The sequence below is a fragment of the Lissotriton helveticus genome, chromosome 5_1, assembly GCF_964261635.1.
Source record: "Lissotriton helveticus chromosome 5_1, aLisHel1.1, whole genome shotgun sequence".
Taxonomy (NCBI): Eukaryota; Metazoa; Chordata; class Amphibia; order Caudata; family Salamandridae; genus Lissotriton; species Lissotriton helveticus.
In genome coordinates this window covers 188,132,969-188,155,947 of record NC_136065.1, presented here as the reverse complement: position 1 = coordinate 188,155,947, position 22,979 = coordinate 188,132,969, and positions in this window count along the sequence as shown.

The following is a 22,979-nucleotide window of genomic DNA, read 5'->3' as shown; positions in this document are numbered from 1 at the left end:
CACAAAGAACCTGGCCAAATCCTTAAAAGTCCATTGGACACACTCCATGATGGGTACTTCTTGGAGTTGATGATGCAGGTGGGCTCTGTTAAGTTGTATCTTGCCAGGAGGCCTTTCCTTTGTCCTTGTGAAGAACGGCAAAGTCCTTAGGGCTATAGTACCAGATTGTGCAGCATGTGCAGTCCTTCAGAGTGCTGTCCTTTGGGTGAATATCAGGGTTTCAGCAGGGCAGTCCTTTGTCTTCCTGTTGTTTCAGGCAGTGGATCTGAGTTGCTTGGTAACACTCCCACATGTATTCAGTGATCCTGGGCATCAAGCAGGAGAACACCCCTCAGGTATGACCAGTTCCTCCAAACGGTGGCATATTCCTGTTCTAGAAAGCACTATTCTTCCAAAATCCAAAATGGAGAAACGCTCTCCTGGAGGGTTAGATATGGCTAAGCCAACCCACTGGTAGATAACATTGGGTAAGAAATTTTAACACTCCCTTTCTAGCCCCTTCACTAATCTTATTACAGGGGCTCCTGTGTGCCTGGTTTTGCTGGATGTGGGGTTGAGCCTGTGCTGCCCTAAAGAGTCATTCTCCCTTTGAAGGCTAGTCTGGCTACTCCACATCCCATCCTGCCTTTTGCTTCTACAGCTGTAGTTCTCTACCCACAAGAAATCCTTTAGATCTTTAGCAGGACACTGCACACCTCATTAAGAGAGCTTGGCTCAGGCTGGCCAATCAGGAGGGAACAGCTGGAAGGCTGGATTTTGGCATGCAGAAAATAAAAAGCCATAACTTCTTTTCTGCAACAGTTATAACAAATCTAACAATGGCAAGTTGTTGAATTAATTCTATTAATTTAAGTCTTTGAATGACATTTCTAGCTCACTCCTGTCAATATTTATACTCAAATAAAATATTCCCGTGTAAGCCTGTGGAGCTAGTTTTCTGCTATGAGTAAAAACTAAATTTGCAGTTTGTTTCTCACCAGGGCTTATAAAACATAAGGTAATTTGAGACTTTGGAAGTACCTTTAAATCCAAAGTTGAATTTGCATATATACTTGATGTAAGTACGTTCAAAAAATAATATTTTCTTGTTGCAAACCCTGTGATCTGCACATAGATCTGTATAAATGTGTTAGAACTGCTAAACTGAAATGTCATTTTTCCATCAACAGCTATGAACACACTAGAACTGTCAGCACCATGCCACAAACCAATGTCACTGTGTCACATATTAAAAATTTCTCTACACTCCTTTCCCTAGACAATGACAATGAGTCCTCATGTGGACGTGTACTTGACAGCATGAACATCACACAAGGCTATATTTGTGAAAAGTTGCCTCCACACCCACAGTAAATTCATGCCTCAAGGTACACACCTCAACAGCATTGAGGGATTTCACAATCTAGTGACAGAAGACTTACATCGCCTGGAAGACAAATACTATAGAAAAACCAAGAGGTACACCAAGACCAATCTTACACTAGACAAGAGGAAAGCAATCCAAAGTTTATGCATGAATTGCTCAATAGTGATCAGGGAAGCAGACAGGGGGGGGGGGGGGGGGGATGTTAGCAACACTGTACACTGCACAAGAATCAGCCCAGAATCATTGAACTACAGCCACCAGGAAGATTAGCACTCAACTTTCACACTGGAAAGAGGTGGGCCTCTTGTCTGACATAGAACACAATTTCCTCTCAATCCTAAATCCCAGACATCCTTGCATCTATCTTCTACTGAAGATACACACAAAACAGCCTTTCCCACCGGTATCTCCGATCATCTCAGGCATAGGTTCCATGACAGAAGCACTCTCCGAATTTGTTGACACTTTTCTACAGCCTTTAGTGATCAACTTGCCATCCTATGTAAGAAACAGCACAGACATAAACAACAGATTTGCAGACCTAGAATGTGATCAAGGGATGTGGTTCACAACACTTGATGTAGAATCTCTCTACACGTACATCATGAGAGATCTAGGCAAGATGGCGGTAGACTTCTTTCTTTCAAACAGACAGGCGACCCTGTATGACCACAACCAGATGCTACTAGAGATGATTGCTCTCATCCTTGACAACAATTTTTTCCTGTTCAACACTATTTGGTACAAACATGAACAGGGTATTGCCATGGGATCCAAATTTGCTCTGTCATACGCTAACATCTTCATGGGGTGGGTTGAACACACACATGCATGGTCAAGAGCAGCCTCAGACTGGACTAGGCACATCCAGTGCTGTGGCCGGTTCATTGATGACATTATCATCATATGGACAGGCACTGGACACAAGCTTAGGGAATATTTCAACTTCCTCAATGACAACATCCTTAATGTCACCTTTACTCTTAAAATGTCACAGTCCAAAATACACCTCCTGGATTTGCAGCTGTACGCAAATAACAACACTGTCCAAAGGACATTACATAGAAATGAAACTGCAGTTAACAGCATTCTGCACTACGCCAACTCACATCCACTGTCTACCAAAAAGGCTATCCCCTTTTGGTGAGTTCCTGTGTATTCACAGGAACTGCAGTAAAGGAACCCACACTAGCCAAGTTAGCAACAGACGGACTGAATAGAAGAGGCTACTAACAGCATATACTCAACTTGGCAGGGTACAGGGCCAGGAACTTAACAAGAGGAGACACACTCAAGAGTAAGACCAAGAGCCTTGACCAGGGCAAACAAATACTCTCATTCATCACCACTCATTCCACAATGAATCACAAGGTGTTAAAAATTCTGGGCAAACATTGGGCACTGCTTAAGGGGGTACCCAGAGTCAACAACATCATCACAGAGAGACCCTCCATGACATTCAAGAGGAGCAGAACGATTAGGGACACCTTGTGTCCAAGTTACACCCTGCACACGGCATCACAACAACACAGCTGGCTGAAGAAACCCATGGGATTTTACACATGTAGCACCTGTAACATCTGGTACATAGGCTGCAACATAACAACGCTGTTCAGCTACAACACAGATTTGCAACACAGGATAAGATAAACTGTCTCACCAACTTTGTGGTCTACATAATCATATGTGGATTTAACAAAATCTATGTAGGGAGTACTACAGCTCAAAAGATGCATCAAGAACATCGCAGGGCAGTGCTTAATGGAGACCCGACATACGCTCTTGTCTCACATGAGTACATAATTGGAGTAGATAGGACCAAGTCCTTCCGTGGCATACACGTTGCCTTAAGCAACAAAAGAGGGGGGATTAAGCACTGGCATTCAGATAACTCGAAGCCAGATGGATGTGCACTCTATGCTCTTCTACACTGGGTCTCAACATGGACAAGGAAATGCATTATTTCCTGTAATGGTCCACAGACCTAGACCGTTTCTTGTCATTAGGTAACTCCTCCCTTCCTGACTGTACCTTAGTCTTTAACTTCCTTTTTTTCCCATTTGGTTTACGCATTACATACTTCCCTCACTTTTGGCCATTTCATGATCTTTTGACATTACTAGCCTCTCCTGCACTGTAACCTTATTGCTCACATACCCAAGGCATACAATGATTCAAATGCTTAGAATACAAGGTACTGTAACCCCATTGCTCGTACACCTTAGGATGTGAGGCGCTGTAACCCCATGACTCACACACCATGGGGTGTGAGGCACTGTAGCATTACTGCCCGCATACCCATGGGACCTAATGCTTTCGATGTTTAATATGTGATGCACTGTAATCTTATTGCCCACATACCCTAGGTACTTAATGCTCCTGATACCAAATATGCGAGGTTCTTTTACATCATTACTAGCCCACCCAGGCTTTACAAATCGCACATACTAATGATGCGAGGCACTGTAACGTCATTGCTCGCCTACCCAAGGTACACAATACACTAATGCATAGGGTACGAGGCACTGTAACCCCATTGCTGATCATTTCATATGTGGGTCATAATGAACAATAGATAACGCAGTATTGTATTGTAGTTTCTATAAAAGGTGTGTCAATATTGCTGGAGTGTATTAGTCAGCATTAACCAGCGATGACCAAATAAATGCATTTTGAATGAATACAACTTTTTATCTGTACAGACCACAGCGTGTCGTACAGATGTTTTCCAATGTACTGTTAACATAACTCTCTCCTCCTCCACGCTATCTTTGTCCTCACCACCTACATAGATTCTGGTACCTTCCAGCTTCAATAACTACCTCTCTTTGGCTTCTCCTTTTAACCCTTTAGTCATTCTAGTGCACTACCACAATACATTTTTTCATCTGGATCAGACATTACATTGTCTTATCCAATGCAATACTTGCTATAAATATTAAGTTTCTCTCTGCAGTGCACCACATTTCGGGACAATAGCCCAATTCAACATCTTTGGCCAGACTTCGTAAGGTTTCTTTGACAATTTTTATCTTAATATACTTCTTGTAGCCCTTGCGTCTACTGATAAGTATTCTTTCAATTATCTCCGCAACCGGAAGCGAGTACCAATATTACTCCTGGTTCACAGTCTAGTCTTCCACTACCTGGAAGTGGACACATGGATCCTACGCTACTTAGCGGGACTCCTCCAAGAGGCTACACTCTGCCTTTCATCCCGCAGACCACAGAACAACATCCGGACATCGCTCCTTCCAGACAACACATCGAAAAACGAGTAAGTCCTTTGGTTAACTTGCTCGCGATTACCAGCTTGGGTTACTCTAAAACTCCATACTCACCTGGGCCCATAAAACACTCATTCATAAGCTGATAATCACCACTGGTGATCAGAACTTATACTTCCTTTGTGATGAAAATTTACCTTTACACTATTTCTTACCAAACCTTACAACCTTAGTTCTCAATTTCCTCTGGTCAACAGATCAGGTTGTTAGCAGAATAGGTATAAATGACATTTACCATTATTACTTTGAATGACCACAGACTCAAGAGTGTTTTAAAAATTAGGCAATAATTTTGTGAGTCAAATACCAAAACATGTCATACACCAACTTCTTTAAGGAAATGTTCGGAGTAAAACATAAAGAGTTAGAAAAATCTCATGACGTTGGTACCTGGGAAGGGTGAATAGGTAAAACGGTACAAGGACATACCACAAAGAATTATATTTACCTAGAATGGGGTGAGGACCAACCCCTGGCCAAGGAGCTGGGAAGGGACTCCCGAGTAGTCTGGAACCAATAGTTCAGGACAGGTTCAGAACAGGACAGGTGACCTATTCTAACTACAGCGCCAGCGTTGCACCCCTCTCTGGTACTACTGTTGTCGATTCTTTTCCCTTCTGGATGTACAAATTCTTCTCCATCAGCGATCTCTCCGAGCTTTCACTCTCTCCGTCTCTCCTTTCTCGATTCTTCTGTCAGAGTGTTCAAGCAGCATCTCTGACCTTCGTGGCATCCGCTGTCTTCTGCTTCCGTGATGGGTTGGTGACAGGTCAGAGGCAAGTGTGACATTCTACCTGGCTGAGTCTACCTTAGTTATACTATTCTAAGTGTATGTACCACCCTCAATGTTTCAATATTCATGAATCCCCTACTTCTGGTTGGACAATGGGATGGGGAGAGGTCATTACACCATACTAATGTAATGTCATTTCTTAAACTTATTGTTCTATGTTCCCTCCCCTTAATTACTTTCCCAAACTTTATTTCCCACACGCATTTCACATTAGGATCAATACATTGTAAGCAAATTTTGACTTTTTCTCCTTCCCCTCTCCGGGTCAAGAGGTGGTGTTCCCAGGCGCTTCTCTGGTTAAAGTGTCCTTGACTGGGTTTCAATGTCACAGCACAGAGTTTGACAGAGTCCAGTGCGCTTGCGTATAACCAGTCAAGATGGAGATTTCAGTCACCCTCCAGGCCCAAATACGAACTAATAACAAATTCAAAGAAAAATATGTTAGATTACGAGAATAAATGAATGCACTGTATACCCCACATTCCTACTCTAATCCCTTTAATTTATCTTAACTATTGCATTAGCAGTTTAGTAAGACGTGCAAGGTTTTAGTTTAAGCATAGCATATGCATTAACATGTGAGGTTTAAGCTGCCATCTTAAATACTACTGCGCAGCTGCAAAGAATTCCCACCGAAGCGAAAGACGTCATACTACGCAGATGCAGTTACTGAATGCGCAGAAGATTCCCACGTTTTTGGCAGCCATTTTAAGCCACTCGGATTACTTGTTAGTAAAGCACATTGAAAAGCTTCTCCTAGATAAAGTAATATGTAGTTTAATGCAATTATTAAAATCAATCTTACGTATGAAACCTTGCTCCATCACTCTGGAGGCTGCATTTTTGCGCGATTTCTTTTTGACTCGCACAACGACAAACGTCTTTTAAGCAGTAGCCAGGTTTTCTGAAATTTTAAGATCATCACTGCACACTAGGACTCATACTTAGGGTTACATTACCTGTGAGGTCCTGTCTCTAAAGTATTGCCATGCCACAAACTAATGACAGAATTGTCCTGTACTCGCTATTGGGTACTTCTGATACCAGCCCTCTTGTCCGCATAGTTTTGTTTTGACCGTAGTCACTGCCCGCACCTATTTACTCACTTTTATAGGCACTTCCATTGCCCAATCTTTGCTGAGGTTAACGGAGTGTCCTCTTTAGTCTATTTACTGCCCCACACTTATTTATTATTCACTCTCATAAATAATACGTAGTTTTTAACTAATTTATATTTTCTTGAATGCAACTTCATTACCTAACTTGACTACTGGCTATCCTCCATAGGATCCACGCTAGGGTACCATTAACTTTTTTGAAACCCCTATTAGGAATTGAGCTGCGGCTCCGTATCACGACTCTCTGACTCTGCCATGGGTTATACATGGCTCATATGGCCAAGATGCCCTATCACAGGGGCGCTGCTCCATCTTGGCTACTGTTGATCATGTCTACGCATATTCTTTCAAAGACACCACATACTGGATAGCGTGAATCTCTTCTTGGACTCATCACAACCCTTGTTATTCCACAGATCAATATATCCACTGAGTGAATACTACTCTACAGACTGCCTGACACTGGACCACAGTGGGATACACCCAGAGGCGGCTCCTTGAGTCAGAGGATTCGTCACTGAGGACTTATACTCATTACACCTACCTTTGCCTATGATAAGTCGTTAAGCTGGCCACTTATGAGATTTCTTCACACCGCCCCTATCACTGATACTTGGGTTATTATGAAAAACTTTGAGCACTTATGGTCAAAAAAAACTTTTGGGCTCTTTTGTCTTCATCCACTTTTACTGTTATTTCTGCTTTCTCCTCTCACTGCGCACTTACTGCCTAGGCATACCTTCCCCATTCAGCCCTCACTCAGGACCACCTAATTCCCAGTCACATTTTCACTCCTTCTTCTCTTTCTTCCCTGTCTGCTCTCTCTTTTACTCTTCTGTACCACTCCTTTTCAACTCACACATTGAACACGGTAGTCTTTCATCTATGGTTTTTAAAACACCTGTATATTGTATGCCATTGCAGCCCTGAAGAAGCCCATGTTTGGACGAAATGCGTTGTCTATTTCCAAGGAATGCAAAATAAGCATACCTGAAATAAAGCTACATAAAGATTTTCACCAACAACTTTTTTATTGCTTGTCAACTTGTACATTTCGCATCTCTTCACCTGTTACTCATTCGTATTGCCACTTATCCACCCTCTATAAAAAAACACTATGACCAGCTTACACTAGTACACAGAAGAACACCATGTGTGTCATTCAAAGCAAACACTGTTTGGGGCACTGTTTTTCAGATAAGAGACGAAAAAGGTTTTCTCTAATTTCCCACCCTACGCCCTATATTCACGTAACAGCTAAGCAATAGTTTAATCTCACAATTACCTGAAAGCATAAATCAAACGAGCATGATGGATGATTGTGGTAGTCATTATCTTTCGTCCTACCAAGTTGAAAAAAAACTGAAGCAAGCTTCTTTATGGGGGAACTGGCATTATTACACAGCCTATGTTGAAAAGTTGCTTGAGGACAAGAACATTTGCAATGTAGCCAATGTTCTACCAACCAGAGCATTCCCTGAAGATTTCCCTTATCTAACTAAGAACATCAAGTGTAAGTTTGGAGCACACAGAACCACTCAGCAATCTCCTGCCTAGCCTATATGTGAAAGTTACTGTACCCAAGAGATTCCTTCAGGGCACACACAAATTGATAAGCAAGTAAAGAAGTCCGGAAGCATTCACAAATCGCTTGAGCTGCATTCTTAAAAAGAACGTACCTTGCGTTAGAACCAGATGCAAATGACACTACAGTTTCTCTGAGCCTTTTGTTTATCCCTTGCTCTTTTTTAGAAAGTACACAACCGAAACAACAGCATTCATCTAGTTTGCGGCCACACTATGCATGTAACTTGAGGGGTTATCAACCCGACATTGAATTTAGTGAAAAACACTCAAACTCTGGACTGTGATATCACAAAGCACTTGGTAGAAGTATTATTCCTTAATGCAAATATTGGATTCACCTTCATAAACATTTCAGGGCAGATTTAGCAACACTGTTAGACCTGTCAGCCGTAGGGTGGTTTCCCCTCAAAATGTTGCCTTTACCTTCCATTTTTGCTGATCTTGTTTTGGCTGGCCTAAGGTGCAGTTGCCTCAGTGAGCAGTTGTTAAACTGCCATTTTGAACTGTATTAAGCCAGGCTCAAGCCTTTGTTTTTAATACACAAAAGTACCCCTAGGGTCGGCCTTAACCCCTTCGCTGCTAAGCCTTTCCCCCCTCCTATGCTAAGCCTTTTTTGGCTATTTGGTGTAGTTCGCGCTTAGGCCCCTGTAACTTTTTGTACACATTAGTTATCCATGCCAAATTTGCGTCCTTTTCTTCCGACATCATGGGGATTTTAAAGTTGCCCAGGCTTTGTGGATTCCCTGGGAGAGGACCAAGAAATGAGCCAAAATACTGCTACATTTTGTTTTTTTGGAGGGAAAATAGGGAAGTGCTGCAGAAGCAAGCTGAAAATGGCATCAACAAACGAGTTGTGGTGCTGAAATCACCATCTTCCCAGCTTTCAGGGACAGACAGACTTTTGTCAGGAAACCAAAGTTTTGAACACAGTTCTGGCATTTTACTGGGTTAGCCTATTTTTGCTACTTTTTGTGCTTTCAACCTCCTTCCAGTCAGTGGTAGAAATTGGTGTGAAAGCAATAATGGATCGTGGAAAGCTATAGATTTATGAAAAGTAGAAAAGATTCTAAATTCAGCAAGGAGTCATTTGTGCAGATCCTTCAAGGTTTTTGTTTTATAAAAACTAAAAGTTGAAAATAAGGAAAATTGAAAATGAGTTGAAAAAACAGCCATTTGTGCCCACGTTCTCACGTGTAACTTCTTCTAAGTATGACAGATTTTTTAAAGCAATATTTAGGTACATCCTCTGGATCCTTCTGGTTGTCGGGATATATAGGACTTGTAGGTTCACCAAGAACCTGAGGAACTCAAAGCCAATAACTGAGCAGCACTTTGCACTGGTTTTTGATTGTGTACCGGGTACATTGCAATTCATTTGGTAAAATATAAATAGTGCAATATAGGTATCAAAGACACCTAAGTATTACCAAAATGGGAACAAAATATCGAGTGTAGAAACAGTAGCTATTTGCACATCTCCGAAGCATGTGAATTAAAGGACATTTTTTAAAGGGACTTCTTTTTTACACATGGTCTTACATTTAGAAGGCAGAAATGCATAGAACATCAAACTACAAGTCTGCATTCCCTTAAGTCTCTCAATAAAAACAGTACCTCACTTGTGTGGGTAGGCCTAGTGCCCGCAACACGAAATGGACCAAAATGCAATGTGGACACACCACATTTTTACAGTGAAACAGACCATTTTATTTGCAAAGTGCCTAGCTGTGGATTTTGAATCCTAGCTCAGCCAGCACCTAAGGAAACCCAGCACCCCGATACATTTTTAAAAACTAGACACACAGAGGAATCCAGGATGGGGTGACTTGAGTGGCTCTCACCAGGTTCAGTTACCCAGAAATCTTCGCAAACCTCAAACTTTGTAAAAAAACAAACATTTCCCTTACATTTCTGTGATGGAAAGCCCTGGAATCTGCATGGATCCACAAAACTCCACCCACCCAGCATTCCCCAAAAACTTCCAATAAAAATGGTACCTCACTTGTGTGGGTAGGCCTACTGCCTGAAACAGGAAACAGACCAAAACGCAGCATGGAAACACCACATTTTTACAGCGAAAAATTACCTTTTTTTTCAAAGTGCCTAGCTGTGTATTTTGAACTCTAGTTCTGCCGGCATCTAGGGAAACCTAGCAAACCTGTACATTTAAAAAAAACTAGGCACCCAGATGAATCCAGGATGGGGTGACTTGTGTGGCTCTCTCCAGGTTCTGTTATCCCATGTTCTGGTATCCAGGATCCCTTGCAAACTTCAAACTTTGCTGAAAAAAACCATTTTCCAGATATTTCTGTGATGGAAAGTTCTGGAATCTGCGTGAACTCACAAAATTCCACCCACCCCGTATTCACAAACTCTTCAGATGAAAATGGTACCTCACTTCTGTGGGTTGGACTAGTGCCCACAACAGGAAATGGGCCAAAACGCAACGTAGACACACCACATTTTTACGCTGAAAACAGACCCTTTTTTTTCAAAGTACCTAAATGTGGATTTCGAGCCCTTGCTCTGCCGACATCTAGGAAAAGCTATCAAACCTATACATTTTTTTAAACTAATAACTCTGGGGAAACCAGGATGGGGTGACTTCAATGGCTCTCACCAGCATCTGTTACCCAGAATCCCTTGCAAACCTCAGACTTTCACAAAAAAACACATTTTCCTCACACTTCTGTGATGAAAACTTCTGGAATCTGTGTGGATCCACAAAATGTCACCCATCCCGCACGTCGCAAACTCTTCCAATTAAAATGGTACCTCCCTCGTGTGGGTAGGCCCACGACAAGAAATGGCCAAAACACAACATGGACACACCACATTATTACAGTGAAAACTAACCCTTTTTTTTGCAAAGTGCCCAGCTGTGGATTTTTAACCCTAGCTCAGCCGGCTCATATGGAAACCAAGCAAACCTATAAATGTTTGAAAACTAGATACCAAGATGAATCCAGGATGGGGTGACTTCAATGGATCTCTCCAGCATCTCTTAGCCAGAATCCCTTACAAACCTCAAGCTTTCACAAAAAAAAAAAATTCTCCTCATATTTCTGTGATGGAAGGGTCTGGAATCTGTGTGGATCCACACAATTCCACACACCCTGCATTCCCCACAGTTTTTCGATAAAAATGGTACCTTACTTGCGTGTGTAGGCCTAGCTTCCACAACAGGACATGGGCCAAAACGTGAGTGCGCAACGAGGACACACCACATTTTTACAGTAAAAACTGAACATTCTTTTTGCAAAGTGCCTAGCTGTTGATTTTAAACCCTAGCTCTGCTGGCACCTAGGGTAACCTAGCCAACCTATCCATTTTTGAAAACTACACACCCAGGGAAATCCAGAAGAGGGTGACTTGTGAGGCTCTCACCAGGTTTGTAACTCAGAATCCGTTGAAACCTCAAACTTTGTCCCAAAAAACATATTTGCTCACAATTCTGTGATGGGAAGTTCCGGAATCTGTGTAGATTCACTAAATTCTACCCACCCTGCATTCCCCAAAGTCTTCTGATAAACACAGCACCTCACTTGTGTGTCAGGAAACCAAAGTTTTGAACACAGTTCTGGCATTGTACTGGGTTAGCCTATTTTTGCTACTTTTTGTGCTTTCAACCTCCTTCCAGTCAGTGGTAGAAATTGGTGTGAAAGCAATAATGGATCGTGGAAAGATATAGATTCATGAAAAGTAGAAAAGATTCTAAATTCAGCAAGGGGTCATTTGTGCAGATCCTTCAAGGTTTTTGTTTTATAAAAACTAACAGTTGAAAATAAGGAAAATTGAAAATGAGTTGAAAAAACAGCCATTTGTGCCCACGTTCTCACGTGTAACTTCTTCTAAGTATGACAGATTTTTGAAAGTAATATTTAGGTACATCCTCTCATGGGCGTCCGCAGAAATTTTTCCAGGGGGGGGGCAACATTTTTACTTCATCACCATCCTCCGACATGATTGAGCACAAGTATTAAATAAACAAATAAAAAAATCTAATAAGACAAAGAGCTTAAATAAACAAAGAAACCCATGGGGTGGGAGAAAAATCATGTGAGGCTTCACAGCAGATTACCTGGCAACCACAATGAAACAGAGGAAAAAACAAACAGCATTGGCATAGCCAATAGGTCTTGCCTTTGGGACCTTATAAGTGTTTAGCCATGCAACACTTGAAGTTGTTGCACCAAGGATATTGTACTAGACAACTAAACACTTATAAGGTCCCAAAGGGGAGACCTATTGGCTTTGTCAATGCTGGGTTTTTTTTAAATGACAAGCAGTGCTATATGGCTCCGGCTGCCACTTAGTCCACCACATCCCACGTAGATGCTGCAGCCATCTTTGAATGGTTTTAAAGCCAATTCAAAAGTTGTCACCAGTGTATGTTAATCCCTGTCTCAACTGTGAGACTGCTCTCCTGCTTCCCAATTCTATTAAATACAAATGATGTAAAAAGAACATCCCTTTCTGAGCTGCACGGCTCATCCTACCCACGTTTCATGCGCAGATTTGAAATACTGATGGCTTGGGCTTCCCAGAATTCAACTGGTTGAGATGTAGACAGGTGTAGAGAGGTAGAGAGAGAGAGGTGTAGAGAGGTAGAGAGACAGAGGTAGAGAGAAGTAGAGAGAGAGGTAGAGAGCGAGAGGTAGAGAGAGAGAGGTGGAGGTGTAGCAAGAGGTAGAAAGAGGTAGAGGTAGAGGTAGGGAGAGAGAGAGAGAGGTGGAGAGAGAGGTAGAGGTGTAAAGGAAGAGAGAGAGGTATAGAGATAGAGGGAGAGAGAGAGGGAGAGAGGTAGAGAGAGAGAGAGAGAGAGAGGGAGAGGGAGAGAGGTAGAGAGAGAGAGGTAGAGGTAGAGAGGTAGAGGTAGAGAGAGAGTGGGAGAGGTAGAGAGGGTGAGAGAGGTAAAGAGATTAAGAGGTAGAGAGAGAGGTAGAGAGAGGTAGAGAGAGAGAGGTAGAGAGAGAGGAAGAGAGAGAGGAAGAGAGAGAGGTAGAGAGAGAGGTAGAGAGAGGTAGAGAGGGGTAGAGAGGGGTAGAGTGAGAGGTAGAGAGAGGTAGAGGAAGGGAGAAAGAGAGAGAGGTAGAGAGGTAGAGAGAGGGGTAGAGGTAGAAAGTTAGAGAGAGAAAGAGGGGTAGAGACAGGCCCGGACTGGCCGTTGCAGGCACCGGGCAATCCCCCGGTCGGCCGCGAGGGTGGGGGCCGGTTTTGGGCCCCAGGGGGCCGGTTTTGTTACAGGGTCGGTTTTTGCAGAATAGCTGCAAAAACGGCACTGTAACAAAATCGCCCGAAAACCGGCCCTAGCAAAGAGCGCGGTCGCACCCCCCAACCCCCCGGGGGGGGGCGGCCGAGCACATTGCCAGGGCCGGTTTCGGTTCCCAGTCCGGCCCTGGGTAGAGAGAGAGAGAGGTAGAGAGATAGAGAGAGAGAGAGACGTACAGGTAGAGCGAGAGAGAGAGAGAGTGGTAGAGAGAGAGAGAGAGAGAGAGGTAGAGTAATAGAGGTAGAGAGAGAGGTAGAGGTAGAGGTAGAGGTAGGGAGAGAGAGAGAGAGGTAGAGGGAGAGAGGGAGTGAGAGAGTGGTAGAGGGAGAGGTAGAGAGGGAGAGAGAGAGGTAGAGTAATAGAGGTAGAGAGAGAGAGAGGTACAGGTAGAGCGAGAGAGAGAGAGAGAGAGTGGTAGAGAGAGAGAGAGAGGTAGAGTAATAGAGGTAGAGAGAGAGAGAGGTAGAGGTAGAGGTAGGGAGAGAGAGAGAGAGGTATAGGGAGAGAGGGAGTGAGAGAGTGGTAGAGGGAGAGGTAGAGAGGGAGAGAGAGAGGTAGAGAGGGAGAGAGAGAGGTAGAGAGAGAGGTAGAGAGAGAGAGGTAGAGAGGGAGAGGAAGAGGGAGAGGAAGAGAGAGCGGTAGAGAGAGAGGTAGAGAGAGAGGGGTAGAGAGAGAGAGGTAGAGTGAGAGAGGTAGAGGTAGAGGTAGGGAGAGAGAGAGAGGTAGAGAGAGAGGTTGAGAGAGAGGTAGAGGTAGAGAGGTAGAGAGAGAGAGGGGTAGAGAGAGAGAGAGGTAGAGGTAGAGAGAGAGGTAGAGGTAGAGTTAGAGAGCGAGAGCAGTACAGAGAGAGAGAGGTAGAGAGAGAGGTAGAGAGAGAGAGGTAGAGAGGTAGAGGTCGAGAGAGAGAGAGAGAGAGTGGTTGAGAGAGAGAGGTAGAGAGAGAGGTAGAGAGAGAGGTAGGGAGAGAGAGGTAGAGGTAGGGAGAGAGAGAGGTAGGGAGAGAGAGGTAGAGAGAGAGAGGTAGAGAGAGAGAGGTAGAGAGAGAGGTAGAGGTAGAGAGGTAGAGGTTGAGAGAGAGGTTGAGAGAGAGGTAGAGAGAGAGAGGTAGAGGGAGAGAGAGGTAGAGAGAGAGGTACAGAGAGAGAGAGGTAGAGAGAGAGGTAGAGAGAGAGAGAGGTAGAGAGAGAGAGGTAGAGGTAGAGAGGTAGTGGTAGAGAGTTAGAGAGAGAGGTGGAGAGAGAGGTAGGGAGAGAGAGAGGTAGAGAGAGAGAGGTAGAGAGAGAGAGGTAGAGAGAGGTAGAGAGAGAGGTAGAGAGAGGTAGAGAGAGAGAAAGGTAGAGAGAGAGAGGTAGAGAGAGAGGTAGAGAGAGAGGTAGAGAGAGAGGTAGAGAGAGAGGTAGAGAGAGAGGTAGAGAGAGAGGTAGAGAGAGGTAGAGGTAGAGAGGTAGAGAGAGAGAGAGATAGCGAGAGGTAGAGAGGTGTAGAGAGAGAGCTAGAGGTAAAGAGAGACAGAGAGAGAGGTAGAGAGAGAGGTAGAGAGAGAGGTAGAGAGAAAGGTAGAGAGAGAGAGGTAGAGAGAGAGACGTAGAGAGGTAGATTGGAGATCCTATCATTTCCAGAGCATTAAAGGCACTACTCATTTGTAACTCCATTCCTTTCACTGCACATCCTGCTTTAGCTAAATAACTAGGGCCCTCAAATACAAAAGGATATTGTGGTCATGAAGCTTACAATTTGCAGCATCACAGTGGTTGCTACTGCAAAACCCCTTTTTAGAGTTGTGTATAACCTTCATGATTGACAAAAGGGGTTCTGCATCTTACTTCATATTGGAATTTGGAGGGGCAGTGGAAGGGTGCTATCTTCAAATTGCAATTTACAATGACATATATCAATGGTTTTCAAACGCAATGGCAGTCGCAAACCGTTGATCTGATACCAACACTGAGCTGCAGTTGGTACATGATTCAGAAAAGAAAAGTTGTCCCTGTGGGACAGCTTTCCCTTCGTGAATCATGGCAGGCGACAGTGAGTACAGACAGTGGTCCAGGGGCTACACTCGATACTGCAATGAACATGAGGTACTGCCCCTTTGGAGCTCAAGGCGTAAACTCTTTTAACCATCTCATATGCAGACCCTTCTGTAATACTAGTGCTTATAGTGCAAAAAACAGGCATATCGTGTGTGGTGCAGACACTTCTGTTCAGTTTTAACTCTTTTTCAGTTGTCAACAAAATATTTTAATTCATATTTTGGTTTCCATTGTTAACTGTTTTTTAATATATCCATTATTTTATTTTATTTTAGAAATAATGGATATATTAAAAAACGTATAACAACAGTTAACCAAAATATGAATTAAAACAAATTATTACCATGGAAAAGAAATTGATGAAACTTTAATGTTCGCTGAAAGTGCACACATCCATCGGAACAGAAGTGTCTGCACCACACACGATAAGGTATACGAAAGGGCACCTAAAGAGTAAGCATGGGCGGATTTTGCGAATTGGCAATCCGCGAACTTGCGTATTTACGGATTCGCAATCCGCAAAATCCGAGAACTCTCGCGAATTTGCGGATTTTTTCTTTTTTTTTGTGTTCGCAAGGATTTCTGCCAGTTCGCGAGGATTCTGTACCAGTTCGCAATTGCGAACTTACTTGTCGGCTCGCAACGACCGCGACTATGTTGTTTCTACATCTGGTTCATCATCACAGGTTCACAGCACCCTCTGTTTCACCACTGCCACCCTCTGGTACACAAATGCCACCCTCAGGTACATCCCTGCCACCCTCTGATTGGTTTATCACTGTAGATTATGGGGGTGAAAAAAAGCAAGCACACCTGCCCTGCTTCAACTGACATGAATTAATTTGGGGTTGATTAATGTGTCACTGAATTTAAACTTCCAGTCTGGCTGGCACCTGCTTCCTTATCTGTAATTTGCTGAACTCTGAAGGGGCCCCTCAGGAAGCACTACAGGGAATGGTTACTAATGATAAGATTGAACTTCTGCACCTGCTGAGTGCTTTCAGTATTGTCTGTAATTGCTTTCTGTTGCAGTGTAATTTTTTTAACAGGACCTTTGTTGTATACTTGTAGCTATTCTCTGAGCCTGCTGTGAGGGTCAGAGCAGGGTCATAGAATAGTTGCAAGTAGGCAAATGAACTCTGAAGCGGCCCCTCAGGAAGCACTACAGGGAATGGTTACTAATGATAAGATTGAACTTTTGCACCTGCTGAGTGCTTTCAGTATTGCAAAAATCCAAATATCCAGCAGCATCCACAAAAGTAATCCTTCCAGGTCAAGATCCAAATCAAAGTGACCAGCACATGAAGAAAGCACTGGGAGGAGCCTGGTGGACAGGAACAGGAAGTTGGAGACTGTGGGGCACTTCCTTCCTCCCACCCCCACCCCCCAAAATGGACTCCTTGCAAAGAAAAAGTGCAGGCAAATGTCAACCTGAGGAGTTATTCTGATAAAAATCATAATTTTCAAGGTTTATGCTGCCTGCTGGTGGATTTCTTGTGCGAAATTGCAAATTTTGCAATCTCGCAATTGCGAGATTGTCGCTGCCCGCCGCATCTACGTGTTCGCAAGTATTTACTCCCGCGAAATTGTATAGTATTCTAGTTGGCAAGCAAAAAATCCGCTTCGCACGGATTTTACGAATTTCCGGCAAGTTCGCTAAAGTTCGCGGATTGCGAATTTACCGAAAATCCGCAAAATCCGCGAGCGGAACGGATTTTACGCCCATGCTTACTAAAGAGTAGATACCAGGATGTAGTAGCACCAACAAAAGAAAGGAATATAGCTTGAGTACGAATAAATCACAAGTGCACAGAAGGACTTTCCAATTGATCTCTCAAAAAACAGGCAGACACACCCATTGCATCTCTGGGCGAATTGTGTAATTCGGTGCCGGCGTTAATGAGGCTTTGATGGTTTTCACCCCTTCCTAGGGCCCCTGGCTGCAGCTCCACTCTTCCTTAGCTTGAAAAATGTGCCCCCCCCCCGAAATTTGACTCTAAGTGCGCCTCTGCTTCAAGCTGTGGGAGCAGCCAGGCCCGGACCTTCTCTCTTGCCGATCAGCAGGACCGTCATTGCATGCGCTTTCTCACGCTTTTAAAATTGACGGCCCTGCAGACAAACACCACTGTGGGGGCTATCAATAGTGACGGACTGGTGTTCCAGGGGGGGCAAGTGCCCCCCCTTGCCCTCCCCTGCGGACGCCCATGCATCCTCTGGATCCTTCTGGTTGTCGGAATATATAGGACTTGTAGGTTCACCAAGAACCTGAGGAACTCAAAGCCAATAACTGAGCAGCACCTTGCACTGGTTTTTGATTGTGTACCGGGTACATTGCAATTCATTTGGTAAAATATAAATAGTGAAATATAGGTATCAAAGACACCTAAGTATTACCAAAATGGGAACAAAATATCGAGTTTAGAAACAGTAGCTAAGTACACATCTCCGAAGCATGTGAATTATAGGACATTTTTTAAAGTGACTTCTTTTTTACACATTGTCTTACATTTAGAAGGCAGAAATGCATAGAACATCAAACTACAAGTCTGCATTTCCTCAAGGCTCTCAATAAAAACAGTACCTCACTTGTGTGGGTAGGCCTAGTTCCCGCAACAGGAAATTGCCCAAAATGCAATGTGGACACACCACATTTTTACAGTGAAAACAGACCATTTTTTTGCAAAGTGCCTAGCTGTGGATTTTGAATCCTAGCTCAGCCAGCACCTAAGGAAACCCAGCACCCTGATACATTTTTAAAAACTAGACACACAGAGGAATCCAGGATGGGGTGACTTGAGTGGCTCTCACCAGGTTCTGTTACCCAGAAATCTTCGCAAACCTCAAACTTTGTAAAAAAAAAAACATTTTCCTTACATTTCTGTGATGGACAGCCCTGGAATCTGCATGGATCCACAAAACTCCACCCACCCAGCATTCCCCAAAAACTTCCAATAAAAATGGTACCTCACTTGTGTGGGTAGGCCTACTGCCTGAAACAGGAAACAGGCCAAAACGCAGCATGGAAACGTCACATTTTTACAGTGAAAAATTACCTTTTTTTTCAAAGTGCCTAGCTGTGTATTTTGAACTCTAGTTCTGCCGGCATCTAGGGAAACCTAGCAAACCTGTACATTTAAAAAAAAAGTAGACACCCAGATGAATCCAGGATGGGTTGACTTGTGTGGCTCTCTCCAGGTTCTGTTATCCCATGTTCTGGTATCCAGGATCCCTTGCAAACTTCAAACTTTGCTGAAAAAAAACATTTTCCAGATATTTCTGTGATGGAAAGTTCTGGAATCTGCGTGAACTCACAAAATTCCACCCACCTCGTATTCACAAAGTCTTCAGATGAAAATGGTACCTCACTTGTGTGGGTTGGACTAGTGCCCACAACAGGAAATGGGCCAAAACGCAACGTAGACACACCACATTTTTACGCTGAAAACAGACCCTTTTTTTTCAAAGTACCTAAATGTGGATTTCGAGCCCTTGCTCTGCCGACATCTAGGAAAAGCTAGCAAACCTATACATTTTTTTAAAACTAATAACTCTGGGGAAACCAAGATGGGGTGACTTCAATGGCTCTCACCAGCATCTGTTACCCAGAATCTCTTGCAAACCTCAGACTTTCACAAAAAAACACATTTTCCTCACACTTCTGTGATGCAAACTTCTGGAATCTGTGTGGATCCACAAAATTTCACCCATCCCGCATGTCGCAAAGTCTTCCAATAACAAGCACTGGCGTTGCCAATAGGTCTCGTAGAATGCAGTGCATCCTTCTTGCTCTAGTAGGGCGATTGGGTGGCTGTTGGTAATTAGAGAGTGGCTGGAGGGAAGCCGGATGGGGGCAGGAGAGCTGAGATAGCGTGTTAGGGGAGGAGAAGCCGCAGAGCGCACGCTGGGCGAAGCCCTTTGATGTGCTGTGCGGCCGTGAATGCCAGCGTGTTAGGGGAGGAGAGGCCGCAGAGTGCACGCTGGGCGAAGCCCTTTGATGTGCTGTGCGACCGTGAGTGCGCGTGCTTGTTTGCTCACGTGATTCACGTGAACTTAAAGAAAACCGCACGAACGAAACCCTTGGTTTCACGATTTTTTTGAGCACTTGAATTCTCGCTCCCTCAATGCGCTTGCGCGCATTGATAGGTCACGAGACCTAAAAATGGTACCTCACTCGTGTGGGTAGGCCTTGTGCCCACGACAAGAAATGGCCCAAAACACAACATGGACACACCACATTATTACAGTGAAAACTAACCCTTTTTTTGCAAAGTGCCCAGCTGTGGATTTTTAACCCTAGCTCAGCCGGCTCATAGGGAAACCAAGCAAACCTATAAATGTTTGAAAACTAAATACCAAGATGAATCCAGGATGGGGTGACTTTGATGGATCTCTCCAGCATCTGTTAGCCAGAATCCCTTACAAACCTCAAGCTTTCACAAAAAACAAATTCTCCTCATATTTCTGTGATGGAAGGGTCTGGAATCTGTGTGGATCCACAAAATTCCACACACCCTGCATTCCCCACAGTTTTTCGATAAAAATGGTACCTCACTTGCGTGTGTAGGCCTAGCTTCCACAACAGGACATGGGCCAAAACATGAGTGCGCAACGAGGACACACATTTTTACAGTAAAAACTGAACATTCTTTTTGCAAAGTGCCTAGCTGTTGATTTTAAACCCTAGCTCTGCTGGCACCTAGGGTAACCTAGCCAACCTATCCATTTTTGAAAACTACACACCCAGGGAAATCCAGGAGAGGGTGACTTGTGAGGCTCTCACCAGGTCTGTAACTCAGAATCCATTGAAACCTCAAACTTTGTCCCAAAAAACATATTTGCTCACAATTCTGTGATGGGAAGTTCTGGAATCTGTGTAGATCCAATAAATTCTACCCACCCTGCATTCCCCAAAGTCTTCTGATAAACACAGCACCTCACTTGTGTGGGCAGGCCTACTGCCCATGACAGGAAACAGGCCAAAACGCAACGTGGGTACACCACATTTTTACAGAGAAAATTGACCATTTATTTGCAAAGTGCCTAGCTGTGGATTTTTTACTCTAGCTCTACAGACACCTAGGGAAACCTAGCAAACCTACATACTTTTTTAAACTACTTACTCAGGGGAATCCAGGAGGGGGTGAGTTGTATGGCTCTCACCAGGCACTGTTACCCAGAATTCCTTGCAAACCTCAAACCTAGTAAAAAAAAACAAATTTTCTTCATATTTCTATGATGGAAAGGTCTGGAATCTGCGTGGATCCACATAACAACCACGCATTCCACAAAGTTTCCCAATAAAAACAGTACCTCACTTGTTTGGGCAGGTCTAGTGCCCGTGACAGGAAGCAGGCCAAAATGCAACGTGGACACATCACATTTGTAAAGTGAAAACTGACCCTTTTTTTCAATGTGCTTAGCTGTCGATTTTGAACCTTACCTCTGCCGGCACCTAGGGAAAACTAGCAAGCCTCTACATTTTTTAAAGCTAGACATCCAGGGAAATTCAGGAGGGGGTGACTTGTGTGGCTGCCGCCAGGTTCTGTTACCCAGAATACCTTGCTAACCTCAAATTTTCTTACGAACACATTTTCCTCACCATTCTGTAAGGCAAAGTTCTGGAATCTGAGTAGATCCACAAAATTCCACCCAGCCTGCATTCCCTAAAGTCTCTAGATAAAAATGGAGACTCACTTTAGGTAGGCCTAGTTCCTGCGACAGGATACAGTCCAAAACACAATATGGACAAACCATATTTTTACAGATAAAACAGACTCTTTTTAGGTCGAGCTCTCTCGACCTATTGTGGCCGAGTTGCTCCTCAAGGGACATAGAGCGGTGCACGCGCGGCGATTCTGGTCTTTGGACGAGCACGTACAGGCACGCCCATGTGCACATCTCCTGTCCCGCAGGCAAACCAGCATTCAGACAAGAGATGGCCACGCGCAGCACACTGTTCACAACACACACACACACGCCCTCCCTCTCTGCCCCCCCTCTCTCGCTCCCCACCCCCCACTCACCGGGCTCTTTCAGTGGTTCGTTTCAAAGAAGGCGTGAATGCAAGCCCTACCGGCCGAACGCCGGCAGCTTCCCTGCCTGCTGAGAGACAACCACGGCGCTAGGGCCTCGCCTACATCCTCCCTGCCCGCTCCTCCAAGCTCTTAAGGTATGCTCTACTTGGCTCCTGCCCTGAGGTCCGTCCGTCGTCTTGCCCTCGTGGAATACGGACCAGGGACTAGGAAGCGGGAGACGAGTCCGTGGAATAGTCTCTTCAACAGGGAATCGGCGTGTGACGTCAGTGCGCCGGCGTCCGCTTCAAGCCACGTAGTTCTGTTCCTGGGTCACTTTTTGCATTTCACTGCATCTCGTCAGTGGCGTTGTTTTTAAATATGCCGTGCAGTCCTTCGTTTACTACTTCCTTTATTGTGTGGGAGGTAAGCTGTGAATGTTCGCTACAAAAGCAACATGCCCACATTGCCGCGTTTCATTTTGAGTTTGTAGCTTTGAATTGCGCATGCCCACTGTTACGTGCCGTTGTGATGATGGAACGGAGCAATTCGTTTTCGGGTCAACGAGGCCGAGAGTCACGGGGAGGCTGTACAGTGGAGTGGAAACCGGTGCATTATCGGCACCAGCAGTACTTGTGGGGAAGCGAGAGTTACCGGAGCAGGAGCATCTGCACTTCTAAACAGGACTGCGTCACTTTCTGACAGGGCAGTGTCAGGGGGCAGTACCAGCACTTCTCGGGGGGGTTTTAATGGGGCAGTCCCAACCGTTTTTTTGGGCGGGGGAGAGTAGTGCCCTGTATTTCACACCCCAAGCCTCCCGTATCAGCTGTGAATGTGAGCGCTCTTTTGTTCCTGCACTTTCCCCCTCCTACGCGAGAGCCCTTTGCAGCGATTTACCTCTTCCAACGGAGGGCACGCCCGGCTGCTCTCTCCCTCCTCGAGTGCATTAACCCCTCCGGCTGCCACGGCGCCAGCCGCTACACAGCGCTAGGAAGCGGACACTGCTCACCCCCCACAGCCCCAGAGTCTGGTGCAGACACCAGCGGCCTGCCAAATAGGGCTCCGAGGGGCGGGGCGCAGGATGGGGGCCAAGGGGGAGGGGGGGCGTACCGTGTGCGAGCACACAGATAAGGGACGGGTGGGAATTATGCACAACACTCCAAACAGTATTACGCAGTGCTTTAAATGGGCCGGTACTCACCGGTACTGAGTACCGGCACTTCTTTTTTTTACCCCCGAGAGTACCGGCACTTTTTCCTTACAAAAGGAGAGTACCGGTACTCATAAAATCAGATCGGCTTTTCACGTTAAAGTGAGCATGCGTCACATCTTTCACTGTGACACATGCTCACATAATGGCTGGAATGTGTGCCGTGGCGCGGTACTGATGTAGCATAGCCAAGCAACGTCTGACGTCACCCGCCAGGTAGATGTTTGGCGCGAAGGATCAAAGGCCTTTAAAAGGCCAGTTTAGGCGGGTTTTCCCTGTTGCGGTTTCCAGCGCAGGACAGA